Source organism: Petromyzon marinus, chromosome 55, assembly GCF_048934315.1.
Source record: "Petromyzon marinus isolate PM22_M1 ecotype Great Lakes invasive population chromosome 55, UKy_Petmar_22M1.pri1.0, whole genome shotgun sequence".
Lineage (NCBI taxonomy): Eukaryota > Metazoa > Chordata > Hyperoartia > Petromyzontiformes > Petromyzontidae > Petromyzon > Petromyzon marinus.
This window is the reverse complement of record NC_133721.1, coordinates 6,256,355-6,264,535: the sequence shown is the minus strand read 5'-3', so window position 1 is coordinate 6,264,535 and position 8,181 is coordinate 6,256,355.

The following is an 8,181-nucleotide window of genomic DNA, read 5'->3' as shown; positions in this document are numbered from 1 at the left end:
CAAGTGTAACACCTGGGACAAGTGTAACACCTGGGACAAGTGTAACACCTGGGACAAGTGTAACACCTGGGGCAAGTGTAACACCTGGGGCAAGTGTAACACCTGGGGCAAGTGTAACACCTGGGACAAGTGTAACACCTGGGGCAAGTGTAACACCTGGGACAAGTGTAACACCTGGGACAAGTGTAACACCTGGGGCAAGTGTAACACCTGGGACAAGTGTAACACCTGGGACAAGTGTAACACCTGGGACAAGTGTAACACCTGGGGACAAGTGTAACAGCTGGGACAAGTGTAACACCTGGGACAAGTGTAACACCTGGGACAAGTGTAACAGCTGGGGCAAGTGTAACACCTGGGACAAGTGTAACAGCTGGGGCAAGTGTAACACCTGGGACAAGTGTAACAGCTGGGGCAAGTGTAACACCTGGGACAAGTGTAACACCTGGGGCAAGTGTAACACCTGGGACAAGTGTAACACCTGGGACAAGTGTAACACCTGGGGCAAGTGTAACACCTGGGACAAGTGTAACACCTGGGGCAAGTGTAACACCTGGGACAAGTGTAACACCTGGGGCAAGTGTAACACCTGGGGCAAGTGTAACACCTGGGACAAGTGTAACAGCTGGGACAAGTGTAACACCTGGGGCAAGTGTAACACCTGGGACAAGTGTAACACCTGGGGCAAGTGTAACACCTGGGACAAGTGTAACACCTGGGGCAAGTGTAACACCTGGGGCAAGTGTAACACCTGGGACAAGTGTAACACCTGGGGCAAGTGTAACACCTGGGGCAAGTGTAACACCTGGGACAAGTGTAACAGCTGGGACAAGTGTAACACCTGGGGCAAGTGTAACACCTGGGACAAGTGTAACACCTGGGGCAAGTGTAACACCTGGGACAAGTGTAACACCTGGGGCAAGTGTAACACCTGGGGAAAGTGTAACACCTGGGACAAGTGTAACACCTGGGGCAAGTGTAACACCTGGGACAAGTGTAACACCTGGGGCAAGTGTAACACCTGGGACAAGTGTAACACCTGGGGCAAGTGTAACACCTGGGGAAAGTGTAACACCTGGGACAAGTGTAACACCTGGGGCAAGTGTAACACCTGGGACAAGTGTTACACCTGGGGCAAGTGTAACACCTGGGACAAGTGTAACACCTGGGGCAAGTGTAACAGCTGGGGCAAGTGTAACACCTGGGACAAATGTAACACCTGGGGAAAGTGTAACACCTGGGGCAAGTGTAACAGCTGGGGCAAGTGTAACACCTGGGACAAGTGTAACAGCTGGGACAAGTGTAACACCTGGGGCAAGTGTAACAGCTGGGGCAAGTGTAACACCTGGGACAAGTGTAACAGCTGGGACAAGTGTAACACCTGGGGCAAGTGTAACAGCTGGGACAAGTGTAACACCTGGGGCAAGTGTAACACCTGGGACAAGTGTAACACCTGGGGCAAGTGTAACACCTGGGACAAGTGTAACACCTGGGGCAAGTGTAACACCTGGGGCAAGTGTAACACCTGGGACAAGTGTAACAGCTGGGACAAGTGTAACACCTGGGGCAAGTGTAACACCTGGGACAAGTGTAACACCTGGGGCAAGTGTAACACCTGGGACAAGTGTGACACCTGGGGCAAGTGTAACACCTGGGACAAGTGTAACAGCTGGGACAAGTGTAACACCTGGGGCAAGTGTAACACCTGGGACAAGTGTAACACCTGGGACAAGTGTAACACCTGGGACAAGTGTAAAACCTGGGACAAATGTAACACCTGGGACAAGTGTAACAGCTGGGACAAGTGTAACATCTGGGACAAGTGTAACACCTGGGGCAAGTGTAACACCTGGTGCAAGTGTAACAGCTGGGGAAAGTGTAACACCTGGGGCAAGTGTAACAGCTGGGGAAAGTGTAACACCTGGGGCAAGTGTAACACCTGGGACAAGTGTAACACCTGGGACAAGTGTAACACCTGGGTCAAGTGTAACACCTGGGACAAGTGTAACACCTGGGGCAAGTGTAACACCTGGAACAAGTGTAACACCTGGGACAAGTGTAACAGCTGGGACAAGTGTAACACCTGGGACAAGTGTAACACCTGGGGCAAGTGTAACACCTGGGACAAGTGTAACACCTGGGACAAGTGTAACACCTGGGACAAGTGTAACACCTGGGGCAAGTGTAACACCTGAGACAAGTGTAACACCTGGGACAAGTGTAACACCTGGGACAAGTGTAACACCTGGGACAAGTGTAACACCTGGGACAAGTGTAACACCTGGGGCAAGTGTAACACCTGGGGCAAGTGTAACACCTGGGACAAGTGTAATACCTGGGACAAGTGTAACAGCTGGGACAAGTGTAACACCTGGGGCAAGTGTAACACCTGGGACAAGTGTAACACCTGGGACAAGTGTATCACCTGGGGCAAGTGTAACACCTGGGGCAAGTGTAACAGCTGGGACAAGTGTAACACCTGGGACAAGTGTAACAGCTGGGACAAGTGTAACATCTGGGACAAGTGTAACACCTGGGACAAGTGTAACACCTGGGGCAAGTGTAACACCTGGGACAAGTGTAACACCTGGGGCAAGTGTAACACCTGCGACAAGTGTAACACCTGGGACAAGTGTAACACCTGGGGCAAGTGTAACACCTGGGACAAGTGTAACACCTGGGGCAAGTGTAACACCTGCGACAAGTGTAACACCTGGGACAAGTGTAACACCTGGGACAAGTGTAACACCTGGGCAAGTGTAACACCTGGGACAAGTGTAACACCTGGGGCAAGTGTAACACCTGGGACAAGTGTAACACCTGGGACAAGTGTAACACCTGGGACAAGTGTAACACCTGGGGCAAGTGTAACATCTGGAACAAGTGTAACATCTGGGACAAGTGTAACACCTGGGACAAGTGTAACACCTGGGACAAGTGTAACACCTGGGGCAAGTGTAACACCTGCGACAAGTGTAACACCTGGGACAAGTGTAACACCTGGGACAAGTGTAACACCTGGGCAAGTGTAACACCTGGGACAAGTGTAACACCTGGGGCAAGTGTAACACCTGGGGCAAGTGTAACACCTGGGACAAGTGTAACACCTGGGACAAGTGTAACACCTGGGGCAAGTGTAACATCTGGAACAAGTGTAACACCTGGGGCAAGTGTAACACCTGGGACAAGTGTGACAGCTGGGACAAGTGTAACACCTGGGGCAAGTGTAACATCTGGAACAAGTGTAACACCTGGGGCAGGTGTAACACCTGGGACAAGTGTAACACCTGGGGCAAGTGTAACACCTGGGACAAGTGTGACAGCTGGGACAAGTGTAACACCTGGGGCAGGTGTAACACCTGGGACAAGTGTAACACCTGGGGCAAGTGTAACACCTGGGACAAGTGTAACACCTGGGACAAGTGTAACAGCTGGGACAAGTGTAACACCTGGGGCAAGTGTAACACCTGGGACAAGTGTAACACCTGGGACAAGTGTAACAGCTGGGGCAAGTGTAACACCTGGGACAAGTGTAACACCTGGGACAAGTGTAACTCCTGGGACAAGTGTTACACCTGGGGCAAGTGTAACACCTGGGGCAAGTGTAACACCTGGGGCAAGTGTAACACCTGGGACAAGTGTAACACCTGGGGCAAGTGTAACACCTGGGACAAGTGTAACACCTGGGGCAAGTGTAACACCTGGGACAAGTGTAACACCTGGGACAAGTGTGACAGCTGGGACAAGTGTAACACCTGGGGCAAGTGTAACATCTGGAACAAGTGTAACAGCTGGGACAAGTGTAACACCTGGGACAAGTGTAACAGCTGGGGCAAGTGTAACACCTGGGACAAGTGTAACACCTGGGACAAGTGTAACACCTGGGACAAATGTAACACCTGGGGCAAGTGTAACACCTCGGGCAAGTGTACCACCTGCGACAAGTGTAACACGTGGGACAAGTGTAACACCTGGGACAAGTGTAACACCTGGGGCAAGTGTAACACCTGGGACAAGTGTAACACCTGGGGCAAGTGTAACACCTGGGACAAGTGTAACACCTGGGACAAGTGTAACACCTGGGACAAGTGTAACACCTGGGACAAGTGTAACACCTGGGGCAAGTGTAACATCTGGAACAAGTGTAACAGCTGGGACAAGTGTAACACCTGGGGCAAGTGTAACACCTGGGACAAGTGTAACACCTGGGACAAGTGTAACAGCTGGGGCAAGTGTAACACCTGGGACAAGTGTAACACCTGGGACAAGTGTAACTCCTGGGACAAGTGTTACACCTGGGGCAAGTGTAACACCTGGGGCAAGTGTAACACCTGGGACAAGTGTAACACCTGGGGCAAGTGTAACACCTGGGACAAGTGTAACACCTGGGGCAAGTGTAACACCTGGGACAAGTGTAACACCTGGGACAAGTGTGACAGCTGGGACAAGTGTAACACCTGGGGCAAGTGTAACATCTGGAACAAGTGTAACAGCTGGGACAAGTGTAACACCTGGGACAAGTGTAACACCTGGGACAAGTGTAACACCTGGGACAAGTGTAACACCTGGGACAAATGTAACACCTGGGGCAAGTGTAACACCTGGGGCAAGTGTAACACCTGGGGCAAGTGTAACACCTGGGGCAAGTGTAACACCTGGGACAAGTGTAACACCTGGGGCAAGTGTAACACCTGGGACAAGTGTAACACCTGGGACAAGTGTGACAGCTGGGACAAGTGTAACACCTGGGGCAAGTGTAACATCTGGAACAAGTGTAACAGCTGGGACAAGTGTAACACCTGGGACAAGTGTAACAGCTGGGGCAAGTGTAACACCTGGGACAAGTGTAACACCTGGGACAAGTGTAACACCTGGGACAAATGTAACACCTGGGGCTAGTGTGACACCTGGGGCAAGTGTAACACCTGGGGCAAGTGTAACACCTGGGACAAGTGTAACACCTGGGGCAAGTGTAACACCTGGGACAAGTGTAACACCTGGGGCAAGTGTAACACCTGGGACAAGTGTAACACCTGGGACAAGTGTGACAGCTGGGACAAGTGTAACACCTGGGGCAAGTGTAACATCTGGAACAAGTGTAACAGCTGGGACAAGTGTAACACCTGGGACAAGTGTAACAGCTGGAGCAAGTGTAACACCTGGGACAAGTGTAACACCTGGGACAAGTGTAACACCTGGGGTAAGTGTAACACCTGGGACAAGTGTAACACCTGGGGCAAGTGTAACACCTGGGGCAAGTGTAACACCTGGGACAAGTGTAACACCTGGGGCAAGTGTAACACCTGGGACAAGTGTAACACCTGGGGCAAGTGTAACACCTGGGACAAGTGTGACAGCTGGGACAAGTGTAACACCTGGGGCAAGTGTAACATCTGGAACAAGTGTAACAGCTGGGACAAGTGTAACACCTGGGACAAGTGTAACACCTGGGACAAGTGTGACAGCTGGGACAAGTGTAACACCTGGGGCAAGTGTAACATCTGGAACAAGTGTAACACCTGGGACAAGTGTAACACCTGGGACAAGTGTAACACCTGGGACAAGTGTAACACCTGGGACAAGTGTGACAGCTGGGACAAGTGTAACACCTGGGGCAAGTGTAACATCTGGAACAAGTGTAACAGCTGGGACAAGTGTAACACCTGGGACAAGTGTAACAGCTGGGGCAAGTGTAACACCTGGGACAAGTGTAACACCTGGGACAAGTGTAACACCTGGGGCAAGTGTAACACCTGGGGCAAGTGTAACACCTGGGACAAGTGTAACACCTGGGGCAAGTGTAACACCTGGGGCAAGTGTAACACCTGGGACAAGTGTAACACCTGGGGCAAGTGTAACACCTGGGACAAGTGTAACACCTGGGGCAAGTGTAACACCTGGGGCAAGTGTAACACCTGGGTCAAGTGTAACACCTGGGACAAGTGTAACACCTGGGTCAAGTGTAACACCTGGGACAAGTGTAACACCTGGGACAAGTGTAACACCTGGTTCAAGTGTAACACCTGGGACAAGTGTAACACCTGGGACAAGTGTAACACCTGGTGCAAGTGTAACACCTGGGGCAAGTGTATCACCTGGGACAAGTGTAACACCTGGGGCAAGTGTAACACCTGGGACAAGTGTAACACCTGGGGCAAGTGTAACACCTGGGACAAGTGTAACACCTGGGGCAAGTGTAACACCTGGGACAAGTGTAACACCTGGGCCAAGTGTAACACCTGGGGCAAGTGTAACACCTGGGACAAGTGTAACACCTGGGGCAAGTGTAACACCTGGGGCAAGTGTAACACCTGGGACAAGTGTAACACCATATGTTGTCTCTGACCGACACAAACAAACCCGACACTTTCGCCAATAACACTTTGTCGAATTAAAGGCCAGGGGCCGTCCATAAATGACGTCACGCACCTAGGGGGGGAGGGGGTTCAGACATTTGTGATGAAGTGTGACGAGGGGGGAGTGGGGGGTTTGAGAAATGAGACGTCACATCAAAATGCGCAACTTTAAGTAAACTTAATTAAATAGCATTGTTATAACAACAATAATTTAGATTAATTTTCATTATTAACTATTTGATTATTTAAATTTACTAAGGTCACCTTTTACTTATTCCATGAAGGAGCATTTTGCTTCTCCATGGGAGAATGGAGAAGCATACATTTTGTAAATCTTTTTGATTGATTGTTATTAAACATTTTGATTCTAATGATTCTACCAGGGCTTTTCATTCTGTGGAATTACTATATGATTGTTATAATTGTACTCTCCATTTTGCGTCGTTCTACGACAACGTTTCAAGTATTTTTTTTGTTATAATTAATTTAATATTTTATAATTATAAGATAATTTCCACATAATATTTTGAACATCTACAGTTTTAGTTAGACGTTGAATATTTTCAAGTGAATTTTATGCTAAATTTCAGCTTTCCAACGCCTCCTTTTTAATAAATGTTTTCTCCTACAACATCAGAGTGCAGCGCCACATTAAATACGCACTACAATGACAATAGTTTAAAGTGATTTGAAACAAGTTTTATTTTCAAAATGGAAATATGGTTTTGGGGGGGGGGGGGGGTTGGGCAGAGCTTTGTGACGTCATATTTGAGGGGGGGGGGGTCTGACTTTTTGTGACGCCGTGTGACGAGGGGGGGAAGGGGAGTTGGTAAAAAAATCGGCCAAAATCGCGTGACGTTATTTACGGACGGCCCCCCAAACACTGTGAATAATAATAATAGATACAGTACGTGTGAAATAAATATTTCTTCTCACAACGCCGCACGAGAGAGAGAGAGAAAAGAAGAAGCAATAACATAAACGAGTGTTGCATTTGACACGGTTAATTCAATTAAAGGCCGAAGTAATAAATAAAGTTGATTTTTTTCCCCACGGTTTTACTTAACTTGATTCCTCTGTTTGTCGTAGTCAAATCTTGTCATCTAAATTTCGTCCACTTCCCGTTGTCCATTTAATTCCACATTTAGCACACGTACTCAGATCCGGTGACAATGCATGCCTGTAGCAAAATCGGCATCAATTGATAAATTAATTCGCTACTTTAAAGCAATTTACATTTTGTATGGACGTCTTATTGTTTATATATATTTGTGTAGGTCACAAGCGCCCTAAACTCTCGAATCGCCTGCTCCGTGTGCACGAGTTATAAAGTAATCAATTCATTCAAGTAAGCGTTGATGTGGGAGCAGGCGTCGCATCAGACGTACTTCTCGACCGTCAGTTAAACGAAGTTGTTAATAAAACCCTTGTTTAAAAGAAAAAAAAAACTTGTTTTAAGGAGTTTAATTAATGTGCGAGTATACTGATTGGTTCTCTCGGTAAAGTCACGTATGTAGAAGTAAAATAAAATTAATCACGACGTTTCGTACAGTAATTCATGCAGTCACGAAAGCTTCAATTGCAGGTTAACGTGCGAGTGTTGTGGGTCGCCTCCCCATCGCTGCCGCCGCTGCTGCTGCTGGAGACCTCGCGGCGTGGACACGGGGGAGGAACGGGGTGGTGGGGGGGGAAGTGGTGGGGGAAGGGTGGTGGTGGGGGGAGTCGTCGTGCAAAGTGGGGGGGGGTGAGACAGGGTGGTGGGGGGGAGTCGTCGTGCAAAGTGGGGGGAGGACAAGGTGGTGGTGGGGGGAGTCGTGCAAAGTGG